At 39.8% G+C, this 19,359-nt stretch overlaps 2 long non-coding RNA genes across 3 annotated transcripts; both read left to right on the top strand.

The window, feature by feature from the left end:
- Window positions 1-1,871: 1,871 nt before the first annotated feature.
- On the top strand, window positions 1,872-5,289 carry LOC130138194 (uncharacterized). 2 transcript variants are annotated; one of them, XR_008816613.1, is made up of 2 exons: window positions 1,872-3,481; window positions 4,358-5,289. It is a non-coding gene; the product is annotated as an uncharacterized LOC130138194 (long non-coding RNA). The 2 variants fall into 2 exon arrangements; XR_008816614.1 differs by having other exon boundaries at window positions 1,872-3,471.
- Window positions 5,290-6,090: 801 nt separating this feature from the next.
- Window positions 6,091-10,902, top strand: LOC115680870 (uncharacterized). The gene is made up of 2 exons (XR_008816615.1): window positions 6,091-10,285; window positions 10,419-10,902. It is a non-coding gene; the product is annotated as an uncharacterized LOC115680870 (long non-coding RNA).
- Window positions 10,903-19,359: the final 8,457 nt, after the last annotated feature.

Raw genomic sequence — 19,359 nt, forward strand, 5'->3', positions numbered from 1 at the left:
TCTTTCCTGCTGCATAAGTATCAATCACTATTTACCATTCTTCATCGACCCTTCTTCTTTTGTTTCTGTTTCTTGATTGATTGTTGATGGGCCCATTGCTTTCTCGGTCTGATTTTTGAAGCATCTGGTTGCAGACACCCTTGTTATGTTAGATTCTTGAGGGTTTCGCTTGGCCTCTTTAGGATGATGCCCATTGTTATTGGAATTATCTTGTTTACACTCGGTGATTCATCGTCGGTTTTTGCATTATTGTTTTCCCAGCTTATTCTGGATTTTTGTTATTCTGTGAATTGGCAGTGGCTTCTTTCCTCTTGGATCATATATCTTTCGTCTGAGTATGTTGTTATGGGAGGTGCTTGGTTTAGCTCCTCCTCTGATCCTTTATTGATTCATCGACTGATCGATCTTTCTGTGTACTTGTTTTACAAGCTGCTTCTGGATTTTGTTATTTGGTGAGTTCACAGTGGCTTCTTTCCCCTTGGAGCAAAATGTTTGTCTGAGGATGTCAAAGATGAAATGAGTACGATGACGCTGGTCAGTTTGGGCTTCTTGGAAGACTGATGATCTGTTGTCTTTTTTTTTTTTTTGTTGGGGGGGGTGGGGTGTGTTGAGATGATAAACGAGTAGTCTTTGATCACATCTTAGACCGGGCGATAGACTAAAATTTACTGGTTTTGATTGAAATTTGTTCTTTGGTCTTTTATCTTTGGGAGTTGATTATCGTCTGTGATAGTCATCTCACAGGTTTGCCAGACTTGACAAGTGGTGATCTGCCACAAGCTGATGATTCTCTGAAATTGGATAAGCTATCATTCTCGAGGCAGTTATCGGTTTGAATGAAATTTGTTCAACAGTCCCATAATTTTCTGATTAATACGAAAACTGTTTCTCATTCCTTCGGAGGTCAGTGTTTGGTCGATGTATGATCTGTGATGTTTCTTTCTTTCCAAGGTGTACGCGCCCCAACAGAGCACTATCCAATCCAGATCTGCTTCATCTTAGCTGGTGTCTCCTTCCTAGAAATGGTCCCTTCCTTGTGTCCTTATCTTTCAGTCTTATCGTGCGTTTGTGATTGTGCATGCGTTCCTCTCTCAGTTGACAGCCTCTGCGAAGTAATCTTCAGATGAGACGTTGTTCCCGAAACGTGCTCTTGATCCTTCTTCTTTTCTTTTTTGTTTCTTGACTGATTGTGGAATCAGTCTGATTCTGTTTATGCTATGTTATTTTCTGAAGGTTATGCCTCGCCTTTCTGGGACTCTGATGTTATGGGGCATTGTTAGGGTTTGCGTTCCTCTGTTGGTTGATTGATTCATCATTGATTGATTTTTCCAAGTTCAATTGTATAATGAGCTGATTCTAGTATTCACTATTCCCTGAATTGGCAGTGGATTCTTTCTTCTTGGAGCCATCATTTTGTCTGAGGATGTTTTCTGAGGCCAATGAATACTATGCAACTGGTCAGTTGGTTACATAGAATACGACATTTGGGCTTTTTGGAGGACTAATGATCTATCTTGTGCCGTTTGGTTGGGTCGATGATCTAGAATTCTTTGTCTTCAGGACAAGCGATGGACCGAAATTTTGACAACCTTCTAGGCTTCTTTTACAGGTTGAAAGTTTTATTGGATTTGACAGCTGGTGATCTGTTGTGTTTTCTGTGGGGCTAAGTTGACAATTGTTTGAAATTGGATGAGCCCCTGCTTCTTGGATTTTAGGCTGTTATTGGTTTGAACGGAACTTGTCCCTCACTTCTCTTATTTTGTTGTTAATCAGAAAGATCAGATCTAGTTCTCTTCCCTTCGCAGGTCAGAGTTTGGTTGAGGCAATACTTGACCTGGCCAAGTTCGATATGTTAGTGTCTGCAACTTGCTGCATAAGCATCAATTCCTAATTCCTCTACAGGTTGAAGTTTTGTCGGGTTTGAGAAGTGGTGATCTATAGCATTCTTCTGTGAAGCTGAGTTGATGGTTGTTTGAAATTGGACAAGCAATCACTTCGTGGATTCTAGGCAGTTTTACCGTTTGAATGAAGTTTGTTCTCCACTTCTGCTTTTTTACGATTATGGTGAGTTGATTAGGGCCTAGTTCTCTTTCCTTCGATGCAAACCTCATTTGGTTCGATGTGGACCGTCTTCAATCTGTGATGGTTCTTTCTAGATCCATAATCTTTATTACATTTAACGATCTCTTCTTTCCTTGAGCTTCTATTGGTTTTGCTGTATTTGGAAGATGAATAATCATTGACTATCTTCCATTGTAGGTATTGTTTATGAGTCTGGAAAGCTTGAGGTCCACTAAGTTCTGGCTTGTTTCTCTTCGTTCTTTTAATGAATGCTGCAATTGATTGCTGGTAAATCATGCAGATATTGCATGTGCAATTTATTTGCTTTGCCTTTTCTTTTTCCGAATACTAGCTTCACACAATACCTAGTTAGGCTTAGGCTTTCACCAATTGATGTGATTTCTTTTGGTACAGAACCTTTGGTGGAACTTTTCCATTTATCAGGTGATTTCTATGCTTTAGGTGGTAGTTAAGGAGTGGTCATGGACATTCTTATTGTTTACACTCCTCCTTTGATCATTGTTGATGGATTGATCCATCCTTCTGTTGTTTTAGAGCTGTTTCTGGGTTTATAATCCATTGGATTGGTAGTAGCTTCTTTTCTCACGGAGCAATCTCTTTGATTGAGGATGTTGTCTAAGGAATGGTACATATGATGAGGTTGGTCAATTATTACTTGGAATAATGCGTTCGACGATCTATTCACATCTATCTTTGGTTGGGTTGGTGGATGGGCAGTGTCGTTGAGCATCTTCAGGACCGGGTGAAGAACTGAATTTTGGATGAACTCCTGCTGTGTAGGCACTTGGGTTTTTTATTGAATCTCATTCCTTAGTTGATTCCCTTGGAGTGGAATGTTGATAATTTTAGAAGTGTTGATCAATTGCTTTTTTTGTGTGGCTGAGTTGATGAATTGCGGAGTCCGAGCTTTGTTTGAAATTGGATAAGCTCTCACTTCTTGGATTTTTCTTCTTTTGATGTCCATGTGTATATGGATCAATCCCTAATCAATTGATTTGATAGGGTGTGCAAGAACTAGCTTGACTATGCTTTGAGGTTTCGAAGTTTGATGTAAGATCTCTGCTTGTCATGGGATGGCCTTTCTGTTGGACATACTTGCAAGAAGAGAGTGCTAAGTATCCTTAGTTGCAATAAGATATCTGTATGGGTTTGCCTAGCCTATACTTTCCGCTGCTGTAATACTTTCTTCTGGTACAGTAAATTTGTTGGGGACATGTTACAAATGAAGTGTTTTGTAGGTGAGATGGGTTGTCTTTAGTTTGTAGTGCCACCTTGAGGGCCTAATATTTCTGTATATTTTAGGTTCTCGTTGATCCATGGGACTATGGAGACTTTTCTGCTAGGACCTAAGATAGACTTCATGCAAACTGTTAGCATCTCATTCTGAAAGTATGTACTGGTACTGTGCTTTTGCCTTTTAGCTTCCTAATAACATACACAATGTTGGTTACTTTCATAACTAGAAGGTCTCTTTCTTCTTGTGTTTCATTATTGGATTATGTGTTTCTATAGGGATTGTCTGTAGCTGCATGAACTCTGCAAAAATCTGGTTTATGATATTTTCATTTTCAAGGATTAGAGGCGTTGCGATAAACATCTAGTTCTCTTCCTGTTGTAGGTTGGAGTCTTTTTGTTGCAAATTATGCTGAATTCGACCTGGTTTGTGTTGTAGTGTATCGACCCATTTTAATTAACTTTTAGGGGAATGATTTGACTTAGCAAGCTTTTACTTTTTTCTTCTCTTGGGGGTATATTTGGTATAGATGGTTTATTTTGGGTGCCACTTCAAGTTTCTCTTCGATGATGTGTTCTCATCTTGGTCTGCAAACTTCACTGGATAAATCTACCTTTACTACAATTGAGTCTTGTGTCCAAGGCTAAGTCCAGTTGTTGCTTAGCTTGGTCATTTGGGGCTTTTACTTTTTGCTTCTTTGGGGGGTAGTTTTAATGGTTAATTCTGGGCACCAGTTCAAGTCTCTGTCTTCGATGATGTCGCAGTCTCATCTTTTTCTGTGAACTTCATGTGGTGGCACACGTCAATGGCAGTTTGACTTGTCGGATGCCTCTACCTTATATTTGTGTGCTGGGAAACTGATTGCAGATATTCACTAACATCATGGAAGATTATCCGTTTCTACTTTCAATTGGTTTGGTGCAGTCTGTAGAAGCTCTCTCTTCCGGATTCTCTTTATATTGAATCTCCAGTTGATATAAATTTGCGTGACAAATTAGTTTTATATTGCTTGTGTTGAAATCGAGAGTTACTTGGCCACAGCTCGCTCGATCACTCCACATGGATTCACCCTCGATTCTCTCCGAAACTCATATTCTATTATCATCGTTTTCTGAGGATGCTGGCTCTCGTTTGTACCTTCAAAACTATATCTGCAAGGATGCTCGGGAATATATGCTCATGGGGACGCATGGAGTTGATGGTTTGGATGTTTTTGCCATCTTTTATAAGCTCGCTCTTTGAATGAGATGGTGCACTGGACATGTTGCTTTACGTAGGGTTCATATGTTGTAGGAGCTGTACTTGATGTTGAACTTGAGAAGAAAAACTGAGCCAATTGAAAGGATCTTCTGATCAATCCAGAGATCACCTCACTCTTGTGACATGCTATCTTTCCCCCAGGACATTGGCTTCCGCCAACAGTGGACTATTAAAGAAGCCTCGAGGTTATCGAGGAAAAGCTTGGAAAAAGGAACTTGGTTTATTGAAAAGAAAGAATTTCTTTTTCCTCTCTTTCACAGCCAACAATTCCTGAAGGAATAGAACAAGACTCTTTATTCCCCCATTGAATCGAGACTGGCAATGAGATCAAAAGAAAGAAAAATGAAATCGTTTGATCGAAAGTGTATGTTAATAGAGCTAAACTGTTTTGAAGACCTTGCAAAGAAATTGCGCCTTCCTGCAGGATGTATGGAGCTTGTACAATTCCACTTGGATTTTTGGACTCTTCAACATATTTCTTTCTATTGTCAGTTGCTCACTTTCTTGAGCAAATTGTGCAGCTTTGTATCTTAGCACAAGTAAGACAGTTTTGGTTGGCAAACAATCAAGCATAATTGTGCAGATAGCACTTGTTATCTTTTTGGTCAGGGTGTGATGTTCTAACTCTTGGATGTGATGTCCTTGGCCATCTGTATTTTACGGACTTCAAATTCTTGAGATTTGCCAAATGAGAGGCAGGGATTTCCTTGTAACTAGTCTTGGATTTTCATTTGTGGCATCTAATTGTGGATATTCTCGGTCAAGTGTCCTAATTGGAGATATTTTGAGTTTTTTGCTAACTAGTAATGTTGGGCATTATGGAATTGGCATCTCTTCCTCTCTCTTCTAGAATGTGGCTTTTACAAACTATCCAGGTGACATGGGCTATTTTGCAAGTAAATGTCTTTTTACTTTTTTCCATATGAATGTTTCGTGAAGGCAAATGGAGCCTTATCAAACTTGAGGATTCCTGTGGCAGCAGGGATGTTTCCCGGCAGATTTGTGGTCTCGTCCCTTTTACCCTGGATAGCATCTTCATAGCTCCTCCCAGTGCAGTATTACGTTCGTAATCCTGTCAAAGTGTCAGGGATAGTCTTATAATCAGAAAGAACAAACTGATTTTATTCTCTGTCGATGCCAATGCTCCTGTTACTTGAACATATATCATCTATGGTTGACACATTCTCCATTTCAGCCGGTAATCTTTGATGATACCACAGCAAAGCTCCACTACACTGCCTTTTACATTGACTTCCCTCTAGCACTAATCTATGATCTCTAATGTAAAGTTGGGAAAGTCTATAAAATTGAGCTTTGTGATAAGCCGCAGCAAAGCTCCATTCCACTGCCTTCTACAGATCATTAATTAATCTGTTGAGAAGAAATTCAGTTGTTAGTTTATAATAATGTCTAGAGTCATTGCATATGTATAATTCGATATAATTCTTTGTTACGAGCTGCTTCTGGATTTTGTTATTTGGTGAATTCACACTGGCTTCTTTCCCCCTGGACGATGAATACAATCCGGTCAGCTTGTTTCCTAAAACTAGGTGTTTGGGCTTTTTGGAGGACTGATGATCTTTTTGCTGTCTTTTTTTGGTTGAGATGATGAACTTGTAGTCTTTGATCACATCTTAGACCGGGCCATAAACTGAAATTTACTGGTTTTGATTGAAATTTTTCGTCAGTTTTTTTATCTTTGGGAGTTGATTATTGTCTAGTTCTAATCCTCTCGCAGGTTGGTGTCTTGCCAGACTTGACAAGACAGTTATTGGTTTGAATGAAATTTCTTTTCACTCCCATATTCCCGATTAATGCAAAATCCGATTCTCACTGCTTAGGAGGCCAGTGTTTGGTCGATGTTGATCTGTGATGGCTCTTTCTTTGCAAGGTGTACGCGCCCCAACAGATCACACTTGCCAATCTGAATCCAGTTCGTCTTATTTTTATTGAAGATCGAAAGCTGGTATCTCCTTCCTAGAGAGATAGTCCTTTCCTCATGTCCTCATCCTTCAGTATCATCTTGCGTCTATGATTGTGCATGCGTTCCTCTCTCAGTTGACAGACTCTGCAAAGTACTCTTTTGAGGAGACGTCAATCCCAAAATGCGCTGTCGATCCTTCTTCTTTTCTTTTGTTTCTTGATTGATTGTTAAATCAGTGTGATTCTGTTTATGCTATGTTATTTTCTGAAGGTTACGACTCACCTCTCAGGGAATATGCCATGTTATGGGGCATCTTTAGGGTTTTCGTTCCTCTGATCGGTGATTGATTCATCATTGATTGATTTTTCCATTTAATTGTATTATGAGCTGATTCTAGTATTCAATATTCCGTGAATTGGCGGTGGCTTCTTTCTTCTTGGAGTGATCTTTTTTTCTGAGGATGTTGGATGTTGTCTGAGGACAATGAATACAATGCAACTGGTTAGTTGGTTACATAGAATACGACATTTGGGCTTTTTGGTGGACCAATGGTCTATCTTGCGCTGTTTGGTTGGGTTGATGATCTAGAATTCTTTGTCTTCAGGACAAGCGATGGACTGAAATTTTGTTGACCTTGTAGGCTTCTCTTACAGGTTGAAAGTTTTACTGGATATGACAGTTGGTGATCTGTTGCATTTTATGTGGGGCTTAGTTGATAATTGTTTGAAATTGGATGAGCCCCTGCTTCTCGGATTTTATGCAGTTATTTGTTTGAACAAAACTTGTCCTTTACTTCTGTTATTTGTAGTTAATTGGAAAGATCAAATTTAGTTCTCTTCCCTTCATTCTCTTCTTCCCTATCGTGGAACTGGGTTCAGGCATTACCTAGTTTGCTTCTCCTTCTTTTTACACGACTTCTGCATTTTCTTTTGGTACAGAACAAGAGGCCTTTCACGTTCTTTATGTGCGAGAGGTTGTTTAAGTTGGTTGGACTCTGTCAATGGCCATATAAATGTCTACATTGTAGGTTTCCTTTGGTTATTGGGACTGTGAAGGCTTATTGCTGACAGAATTGGTTTTACTTCCGCATACTGGAAGCATCTTATTTTGAAATGATGTACTTCAGATATCTATTCCGATTTGCATTCTTAATGTTTCTTATTTTGTTTCTATTTCTTAACGAATGATGAGCCAATTACTTTCTTGGTCTAATTTCAGAAGCATCTGGCTTGTTGTAGAAGCTTAATTTGTTCAGTTTCCTGTTGCCTCTTTGGGACTTTGCCATGGTCATGGACATCATTAGGGTTTACTCTCCTCCTTTGTCCATTTATTAATTGATTGGTTGGTCGATTTATTTAGTTGTCTTACGAGCAGATTCTGGATCTCTTATTTAGTGGATTGGGAGTAACTTCTTCTCTGATGGACCGATCTCTACTCCCGAGGAAGTCGTCTAAAAGAACAGTAAATATGATGAGTTTAGTCAATTGTTGCATAGAATAAGCGTTAGAGCTTTTTTTTTGGGACTGACGATTTATTAGCAGTATAATGTTGGGTTGGTGGACTAGGAGTACCGGGTGATGAACTGCAACTTTAATAATTTCCTGCATGGACACTTATGTTTCTTTTTTAAAATTCATTCTTTCATTAGTTATCTTTGGGTAGTGGCAAGAATTGAAATGATAATTGTCTAGTTCTAATTGCTTTAGGTTGAAGGTTTACTGAATTTGAGAAGTGCTGATCCATTGCCTTTTCTGCAAGGCTGAGAGGATGAATTGTGGACCGGGTATTGTTTGAAATTGGATAAGCTTTGATTTATTGGATTCTGGGCAGTTAACGGTTCCAATATTATTGACTCTAGTTCCTTTATTTTTTATTTAAGCAAGAGGATCACCATTCAGTTCTGTTTCTTTTGTAGGTCAGAAATTGGCTAAAGCAAAGGCTTTACCTCTAACTTCAATATGGAGTGTTCTTTAATCTATATATGTCTTACCTTTATGATTGATGGAACTATCCTGCCTGTTATTTATCACAGACTTTTTCCTTTCAACGTCCTTTGTCGCACATTCATTTGGAAATACGTTTCTTGCATATGCATTTGTTTGACTTGGTGTTAATGTCTGCTTGAATTTTGTGTCAATATGTTAAATTTGGTTTATTTGAAGAATTTTTTGTCAGGTTTCTTTTGTGTTTATACTAGATGAGATTGATGTTGTCTGGATGGTAATTTCTGACGCCGGAGATGTTATTTTGGTGTGACCTATTGCCCCTTTTTTCTCTATGTTATTTGGAACTTGCAGGATAGGTTCTTTTCCAAAAAAAAGCACTTGTTTTTCAACACTTTTTTTTGCGGTAATATTTACCTTTTGTCAAATCTTTATCAAATGTATAGTATGTAGGGTTTTCACTTATAAAGCGATGTTGTTGGATGGTTCATCAATAGATTGATCTTTCCATTAAATTGTTTAACAGAAATAGTATGTAGTGTTGGATGATTCTGGATTTCGGTGGATTGGCAGTTGCATCTTTCCTCTTGGAGCGATCTCTTCATGAGCATGTCGTCTAAGGATGATAAATACATAGAAGCTGGTCAGTTTCCATAGAATAAGGTGCTTGAGCTTCTTGGAGGAGTGGTAATCTATTATGCAGTCATTTTTGTGCTTGAGTTCTGAAGTCGTCTTTGATCACATCTTCAGGACGGGCAATGGTCTGAAATTTTGAAGATTTCTAGGCATTTTGTAGTTTTGAATTAAGTTTGTCTTCAGTTGATTATCTTCGGGGAGCAGTGAGATAATTATTGTTGAGTTCTAATTCCTCTACAGGTTGAAGTTTTTCCCGGTTTGAGAAGGGGTGATCTATTGCGTTCTTCTGCGGGTTTGAGTTGATAACTGTTTGAAATTGGACAAGCAGCTGCTTAATGGATTCTAGGCAGTAATTGGTTTGAATGAAGTTGGTTTTCCCCTTCTGCTTTTTTCCAGTTTTGGTGAGATGACTAGGGCCTAGTTCTCTTTCCTTCGATGCAAATCTCTTCTGGTTCGATTTTGACCGTCTTCAATCTGTGATGGTTCTTTCTAGATTTCATTTAACAAGCTCTTCTTTCTTTGAGCTTCTATTGGCTTTTGTTGTATTTGGAAGATGAATAATCATTGACTATCTTCCATTGTGGGGATTGTTTATGAGTCTGGAAAGCTTGAGGTCCACCAAGTTCTGGCTTGTTTCTCTTTGTTCTTGTAATGCATGCTGCAATCACGAAATTGATTCCTGGTAAATCATGCACATATTACATGTGTAATTTATTCATCTTGACTTTTTGTCCCCATATACTAGCTTTACACAATTTAGATAGCTTAGGCTTTCATTCTATACGATGGATGTGTTTTCTTTTGATACAGAACCTTTGGTGGAACTTTTTTATTTGTCAGGTGATTTCTATGCTTTAGGTGGTTGTTAAGGAGTGTTCATGGACATTATTAGTGTTCACGCACCTCCTTTGATCATTTATTGATGGATTGATCCATCCTTCTGTTGTTTTAGAGCTGTTTCTGGATTTATAATCCTGTGGATTGGCAGTAGCTTCCTTTCTCACGGAGAAATCTCTTTGATTGTGGATGTTGTCTAAGGAATGGTGCATATGATGAGGTTGGTCAATTATTACTTATAATAATGCGTTCGACGATCTATTCACTTCTATCTTTGGTTGGGTTGGTGGATGGGCAGTGTCCTTGATCATCTTCAGGACCGGGTGAAGAACTGAAAATTTGATAAACTTCTGCAGCGTAGGCACTTGGGTTTGTGTTGAATCTCGTTCTTCAGTTGATTCCTTTGGAGTGGAAAGATGATAATTGTCTTTGGTCTAATTCCTTTATAGATTGGAGTTTTGCCAGATTTTAGAAGTGATGATCTATCGCCTTTTCTGTGCAGCCAAGTTGATGAATTGTGGAGGCCGGGCTTTGTTTGAAATTGGATAAGCTCCCATTTCTTGGATTTTGGTTCTTTTCATGTGCTCACTCTCGATATGTATATGGATCAATCCCTATAAAATTGATATTTTGGCCGTGCTTTTATGATAGGGTGTGTGAGATCTAGCTTGATTATGCTTTGAGGGCTTGAAGTTCGATGTAAGATCTCTGATTGTCATTGGATGGCTTCTCTGTTGGACTTACTTGCAAAAAGAGTATGCTAAGTCTCTTTAGGTGCAATAAGATATCTGTATGGGTTTGCTTAGCCTATATTCCGCTGCTGTGATACTTTCTTCTGGTACAGTAACATTGTTGGGGACATTTTACAAATGAGGTGTTTTGTAGGTGAGCTGGGTTGTTTTTAGTTTGTAGTGCCACCTTGAGGGCCTAATTTCTGAATATTTTAGGTTATTGTTTATCGATGGGACTATGAAGACTTTTCTACCGGGACTTAAGATATACTTCTGTTGGATAGCAAGTTGATGTTATTATTGTAATTGTACTAGGCTTAGGGTTAAGCCTATAAGTACTTCTCTATCTCAGAAATAAAAAAGATTAACGCGTCTTTTGCTGTTAACATGGTATCAGAGCATAATTAACACCTCAACCCTAAAAAAAAAAATCACCGCTTCTCATCAATGACCAGCTGCCAGCCACCGTAGGACTCGCCGGCGACTTCTGTGCGTCGTCGCCCAGGCCCGGCGACATCAGTATGGCGTCCGTCGCCCAGGGCCGACGAACCCAAATTCGGCGTGTTCCTGGCCCAGGTACCTCAGTCCGGCGTCGTGTGACTTCCGTGCGACGTCGCCCAGGTCCGGCGACTTTATCCATCGTCGCCCAGGTCTTGGCGACATCAGCCCAGCGTCGCCCAGACTAGGCGATCTTGATTCGTGGTCGATTGATGGAGTGAGGGAGGGGTTTGTTTATCCTTTCCTGTTGATTCGTGGTCTTGGTTTGCTTTGTCTGTGGGGCTGAGTTGATGATTATTTGAAATTGGACAAGCAGCGGCTTCGTGGATTCTAGGCTGTTGAAACACTTTAGGGCTACGAATTATAAATCTACAATTGCGGCGTGATCCTTTGCCAATGATGATCTGTCATCCAGATACTCTAATTCATGGTTCTAGTGTATCTCTTTCTCATCTGCTCCACAAGGGTTGTTCGGAGTCATCTTCCTTCTAATTGGGGATGTTAAATGATGATCGGTTTCATTTGCTTTGGTATTTACTTGAAGGAATTAATTTTGAAGAATCTGGCTAGGTCTATTTCCAAAACAAAGTTGGTGTGGCTGCTGGGATCGTTGAATATGGTACTGGATTTGACTGAATTTGGAGTTTTTGTGGAGTCAGAAGTGTGAATGTGAATATTGTGTCTGCATTTGAAGTAATATTTGTGAATACTCGAAGAAGTGATATAGTAAGTGGTGTATTTTTTTTTTACTTGGTTGCATACGAGTCAAGTTCCTAGTGACTAGTGATTAGAGGTTTGTGGAGATGTCTACTGATTCATCAAGTTCTCCATCTATTGTTTCGGGATTGGTTCCCGTTAGTGCTTCTTCGAGTTCTGGATCCTTTGGTCCATATTATAGTATGACAGGTTTACACAATACCTTGGTCAAGTTGGACAGTACCAATTATCCTTCCTGGTCAATGGCTCTTTCAACCTTTATTTACTCCAATCGCCAATCTAGATGGCTTGAGGAAGAACCACCTGAAGATCCGGCTCGTCTAGAAGAATGGAAATTCGTTGATGCTACGTTGTGTATTCTTTTGTGGGGAAGTATGGCTGAATCGGTTAGCCATCTTTTCATGGATTGTGCAACAGCTCGTCAGGTTTGGACGAAGTGTGCTTTATTATATTCTGGACGGAATAACATGAGTCGAGTTTGTGATATGTGGGAAGCTTTATTTGAAGCCAAAATTGGTGATGTTAGTTTGGCAGATCATTATGCTTGTTTTGCATCTTTGTATCAGCGCCTCAAGTCTTATTTTCCACCTACTACCACAGTTACTCAGATGCAGCAACGAGAAGCTGACATGATAACCGTGCTCTTTCTTCGTAGCCTTGGTCTAGATCATAGTGCTCTTCGTCAACAGATCACCTCTCAGAGCACTCTTCCTTCCATTGAAGAAGTGTATTCTCGAGCTGCTCGTTACACTTCCAGTCCCAAGACTTCAACAATTTCAGACAGTAGTGCTATGGTAGCTCGTGGAGGTCAAGGGACTCGTGGTCGTGCTAGTGGTCGTGGACATTGGAATTCTGAGAGCTTGTGCCGTGGTGGTGGTCGTGGTTTTCAAGGCAGAGGTGTCACTCGTGGTGCTGGTAATAATATTTCTAGAGGAGGCCGTGGAAACCGTTTTTGTACTCATTGTCAGCTTTCCGAACATACTATCGATTATTGTTATGATCTTTATCCTGAGCGTCGAGGCCTACATGCCTCTATTGATACTGAACCTTGGACTTCACCTAGACCATATTTTGGACAAGGTACAGTAAACTTGACTCGTGCTGAATATGATGAGTTGACTAGAGCACAACAGAGTGTGAGTGGTGTTGTATCTAGTCCTACTGCTACTTTGGCACAGCACAATGATCATACTTGTCTACTATCTAGTACAGCTACTCCTCGTCATTGGGTTATTGATTTAGGTGCCACTCATCATATGACCGGTGATTCTCATCTTCTCACATCCACCTCGTCTGTCCCTTCTACCTCAGTCACTTTAGCAGATGGTTCTCAGTCCAAAGTCACTGGTACAGGTTGTGTATCATTGAGTTCCTCTATCTCCTTACCTTCCGTTTATCATATTCCACGCTTCCCCTATAATTTATTATCTGTCAGTTCTCTTACTCGTGATCTTGATTGCGATATTATCTTTTCTTCATCTTCGTGTGTTCTTCAAGATCGGAAGACTGGACGCCGAATAGGTGGTGGGCGTGAGGCTGGTGGACTGTATATCCTGGACCTTGATATTATTGCTGCTACTACAACAGTTCAGAATAAAGCCGTGGATGATTTCTATCGATTACATTGTCGCCTTGGTCACCCATCAGCAGACATGCTCTAGCGTTTTCCTTTTGTGTCTAGTTCAGGTCTTCAATTTAATTGCGAAACTTGTCAGTTGGGTAAACACCATCGTGTATCTTTTTCCCCTCGTTTTTCGAGTCGTGCTTCCCAACCATTTGAGTTAGTTCACTCCGATGTGTGGGGTCCTAGTCGAGAGTCTTCATTTGGTCTTCGTTATTTTGTCACCTTTATTGATGATTGTACTCGTATAACCTGGTTATATTTAATAAAACATCGTACTAAAGTCTTTCATTCTTTTTGCCAGTTTTATAATGAGGTTCGTACTCAGAATAATTATTCTGTTAAGTGTTTGCGAACAGATAATGCTCGTGAATACTTCTTTTCTTCTACCTTCATTTCATTTCTTGAATCTCATGGTATTTTACATCAGAGTTCTTGTGCTCACACTCCGCAACAAATGGAGTTGCTGAATGTAAGAACCGTCATTTGTTGGATGTTGCACGTTGTTTACTACTTCACACTCATATGCCTAAGTCCTTCTGGAGCTATGCACTTCTTACGGCCTGTCATCTTATTAATCGTCTTCCATCATCCGTGTTGAAAGGTCTTCCATCATTCGTGTTGAAAGGAGCTATTGCTTATGCTCTTCTTCATCCTAATCGTCCTTTGTGGTTTGTTCGTCCTCGTATTTTTGGATGTGTCTGTTTTGTCCAATTTTTGTCTCCTGGGTTGGACAAATTATCACCTCGTGCTGAAAAATGTATATTTGTGGCTTATTCTCGTACCCAAAAAGGGTATGTCTGCTATAGTCCTACTCGTCGTCGGGAGTATATTTCTGCTGATGTGACTCTTTGAGGATCAAGCATATTTTGGGGATGTTCGTCCTCAAGCACCATTAACCATGGATCTTCTACCACCTTCAGCACCTATATCTCAATCGGAGCCATCGCCTATTCATTCTAATGATGTTCCACCGGATTCAGGGTCACCAGCATCGACTCATCTCCAGGTCTATACACGCGGTCCTCGCCCTGTTTGGGGCCATGAATCTCCACCAGCGAGCGTTTCACCACCACCACCTCTTGTCCAAGCTTCCGATTCTCTTCCATCGTCTCCTGAAAGTTCTCCTATTGCTCATCGTACTCGATCTCGGTATCCTCTTTTTAATTTTGTGTCTTATCATAACTTGAGTCCTCAGATGTCTGTCTTTGTGTCATCCCTTGCATCTGTGTCTGTGCCGAGTAGTATGCAGGAGGCTTTGGCCCATCCAGGTTGGGCTCGTGCTATGGAGGAAGAGATGGCTGCGTTGCATCATAATAAGACTTGGGAGCTAGTTCCATTGCCGGTTGATAAACAATTGGTAGGTTGTCGTTGGGTCTTTGTTGTTAAACATCATTCATATGGTTTAGTTGAGCGCTTAAAAGTGCGTCTTGTGGCGAAGGGCTACACTCAAACTTATGGCATTGACTATGATGAAACTTTTTCTCCAGTAGCCAAAATTCCTTCTGTTCATATCGTTATTTCCTTGGCTGCTCAATCTCAGTGGACTCTTCATCAGCTTGATGTCAAAAATGCATTCCTTCATGGTGATCTTCATGAGGAAGTATATATGGAGCAACCACCTGGGTTTGTTGCTCAGAGGGAGAGTGTGCCGGTTGCGCAAAGCTCTTTATGGACTTAAGCAATCTCCTCGTGCTTGGTTTGACCACTTTAGTGATGAGGTTATCAATTTTGGCATGCATCGGTGCAGTGTGGATCACTCGGTATTTCGTATGCCGTCTTCAAAAGGGTGTGTTATCCTTGTTGTTTATGTTGATGATATCATTGTCACAGGAAGCGATGTTGAAGGCATAAAACAACTCAAGCAGTTTCTTCAAAAGGAGTTTAACACTAAGGACCTAGGTCGTCTTCGATATTTTCTTGGCATCGAAGTTGCCAATGCTAATGGCAGCATTACTCTCTCCCAGCGGAAGTATACTCTTGACATTCTTAAAGAGGTTGGCTTACATGATGCTAAGCCTGGTGACACACCTATGGATCCAGGAGTGAGGCTTGATAATGAAAATGGAGAACTTCTTCATGATCCAGAGAAGTATCGTCGGTTAGTAGAGAAGTTAAATTATCTTACAATTACTCGTCCAGATATTTCATTTGCTGTTAGTGTGGTGAGTCAATTTATGAGCTCTCCTCGTACTACTCATTGGCAAGCTGCACTACAAATTGTTCGATATTTGAAGGGACCTCTAGGTCAAGGACTTGTGTTCCATTATCAGGGTCATCTTCGTATAGCTGGTTATTCTAACCCTGAATCTTTGGAGGCAACAGGATATTCTGATGCAGATTGGGCTGGTTGTCCTATGGATCGCCGGTCTACTTCGGGATATTGTGTATTTCTTGGTGGTAATCTTGTATCGTGGAAAAGTAAGAAGGAGTCTGTCATTTCCCGATCTAGTGCCGAAGTCGAGTATCGTGCTATGGCTAATGTTACAAGTGAACTTCAATGGGTTCGTATGTTGTTAGCTGAAATTGGACTGCCTATGACCGGATCGTCTACTCTTTGTTGTGATAATCAGTTTGCTATTCATATTGCTAGCAATCTAGTGTTTCACGAGCGAACAAAGCATATAGAGGTGGATTGTCACTTTGTTCGAGAAAAGGTGAACTGTGGAGACATACGGTTGGTGCATACGCGTTCTGAAGAACAACTAGCAGACATTTTCATAAAGTCTCTTCGAAGTGGACGAGTTACATATATTTGTCATAAGTTAGGACTTTTTTATATGTACGCTCCAACTTAAGGGGGAGTGTTGGATAGCAAGTTGAGGTTATTATTGTAATTGTACTAGGCTTAGGGTTAAGCCTATAAGTACTTCTCTATCTCAGAAATTAAAAAGATTAACGTGTCCTTTTGCCGTTAACAACTTCGTTGCAAACTGTTGGCATCTCATAATGAAAAGATGAACCGGTACTGTGCTTTTGCCTTTTAGCTTCTTAATAACATACACCACGTAAGTTCCTTTCATGACTAGAAGGTCTATTTCTTATGTGTTTCATGATTGGCATATGTGATCAGGCCTCACATGGGATGTTGACAGGACAGCCATCTAGACATAACTTCGCCTGGCATTGCTTGCGCTCTGACCGTTTCTCTCCTTTCTACTGATTCTCTTGTTTCTTATCCAACAAAAAGCTGTGTTGTTACGTGTCTGCTGTCAGCAGACATGGCTGGTCAGGCTGGGAGGAGCAAACATTAGTGCTTGGTTGGCGTGTCTGTGAAATTTTGTAGTTATTTTAAGATGGGTGAAACTGAAGGGGCAGACGACAATCCTGCAGTGAATAAGCTTTGGTTTGAGCTTCTAACATATCTGGTGAGCATGGAGTTCAGTCTACTTCCCTTTCTGATCTCTTATGATACCCTAATGTACGACGGGTGAACTTCTACGTATATATAATCTAATTCAAACAAGCATAGCTGTTGAAGCTTTTAGGGCTATGAATTTATAGATGTCCAATTGCAGTGTGATCCTTTGCCAATGAGGATCTGTCGACTAGATATTCTAATTCATGGTTCTATTGTATCTCTTTCTCATCGGCTCTACAAGGGTTCTTCGAAGTCATCTTCCTTCTAATTGGAGATATTAAACGGTTGCCTTATGATCGGTTTCATTTGCTTTTGTATTTACTTTGAAGGCATGAATTTTGAAACATCTGGCTGGGTCTATTTCCAGAACAATGTTGGCGAAGGCTCTGATTTTATACAGAAAGGTGTATCGAAGTTATTAAGGTTCAAGTCTCCCTCTGATCATATCAATTAATTTAGTGGTTTCCATGGAATACGGATTTATTCAGTCATCGACGGGTGCTTGTTGTAGTTTAGAGCGATCTCACTAAGGACTGTCTGAGGATGCTACTTGATCAAAACTGTTAGAGAACCCAAGTTCTTAAGTTGGGGAAGGCTGGAGGTTATTATCTAATGCAATGATGTTTAGTTGAGCTACTGAATTGGTGTTTTTCTTTAGCAATGTTTGGATCTTTTTATAGGGATTACCATTACCTGTAGCTGCATGAACTTTGCAAAGATCCGGTTTATGATTTCTTTTCATTTTTAAGGATTAGAGGAGATGCAATGAACATCTAGTTCTCTTCCTATTGTAGGTTGGAGTCTTTTTGTTGCAAATTGTGCTGCCACCTGGTTTGTGTTGTAGTGTATTGACCATTTTAACTAACTTTAGGGGAATGATTTGACTTAGCAAGCTTTTACTTTTTGCTTCTCCTGGGGGTATTTTTGGTATAGTTGGTTTATTTTGGGCGCCAGTTTAAGTCTCTCTCTTCGATGATGTCGTGCTCTCATCTTCGTCTGTCAACTTCACTGGTTAAAACTACAATGGAGTCCCGTTTCAAGGCTAAGTCTAGTTGTTGCTTTGCATGGTCATTTGGTGGTGCACATTGATGGCAGATTGACTTATTGGATGCTTCTACCTTATACTTGTGAGATGGGAAACTAATTGCAAATATTCACTAAAACCATGGCAGATTATCTGTTTCTACTTTCCAATGGTTTGGTGCAGTCCGTAGAAGCTCTCTCTTCGGGATTCTCTTTATATTGAATCTTCAGTCGATATAAATTTGCCTGACAAATTAGTTTTATATTTCTTGTGTGTTGAAATCGAGAGTTACTTGGCCACGAGCCTGCTCGATCCCTCTACATGGAGTCACCCCTCATTCTCTCCGAAACTCGTATGCTAGTATCATCGTTTTATGAGAAGCTGGCTCTTGTTGGTACCTTTAACACTATATCTGTCAAGATGTTTGGGAATATGCTTGTGGGATTGCGTGGAGTGGATGGTTTGGATGTTTTTGCCATCTTTTATAAGCTCGCTCTTTAAATGAGATGGTGCACTGGCAAATTGTGCAACTTTGTATCTTAGCACAAGTAAGACAGTTATGGTTGGCAACAAATCAAGCATAAAATTGTGCAAATAGCACTTGTTATCATTTTGGTTACAAGTGTACCAGTTTGGGATTTTTGGCGATCAAAATATTAGTTAGGGGTAAATTTGTCACAGGTGTACCAGTTTAGAATTTTTTGTGATTAAAAAATTAGTTAGAGGTAAATTTGTCACATGTATACCAGTTTAGTGTTTTTCGTGATATTAACCCAAAATAGAAATAGTATTTCTTTTAGATACCCAATGAAGCAAAACTTGTTCAAATCTAGCCTCTAATTTGTCCATTTTCAGCTTTTTTACATAAGCTGGACAACCTTAAATCTTAATATGATTGAGACTCGATTCCTTACCATGCCATATCTCATAGGGCATAATTGGAGCGGCCTTGGTCGGGACTTTATTTAGCATATATGTAGCTGTCTCAAGGGCATATCCCTAAAGGTATATTGGCAAATCGGTGTAACCTATTATAGATCATACCATATCTAATAAAGTGCGATTTCTTCTCTCAAACACATCATTATGTTCTAGAGTTCCGGGAGGTATCCATTGTGATAAAATGCCAATGTCTTTAAGATGGTTTAGGAACTCAGCACTAAGATATTCACCTCCTTTATCATATCGAAGAGCCTTAATACTCTTTCCCATCTATTTCTCAACTTCATCCTTGAATTCCTTGAACTTTTCAAAGAATTCAGATTTACACTTCATTAAATATAAATAACCATACCGTGATAGAACATCAGTAAAGGTAATGAAGTAAAAATAACCAACACTTGCTGATTCATTAAGTGGTCCACATGCATCCTTATGTATCTAACTCATTATGTCAGCAGCTTGCACACTATGTCTTACAAAGGGCGTTTTTGTCATTTTTCATAAAAGACATGCCTCACAAGTTGAGTACGACTCAAAGCCGGATAGATC

The sequence above is a fragment of the Syzygium oleosum genome, unplaced genomic scaffold, assembly GCF_021117445.2.
Source record: "Syzygium oleosum isolate NSW1041296 unplaced genomic scaffold, Sole_v2.1 Sole_v2.05, whole genome shotgun sequence".
NCBI lineage: Eukaryota > Viridiplantae > Streptophyta > Magnoliopsida > Myrtales > Myrtaceae > Syzygium > Syzygium oleosum.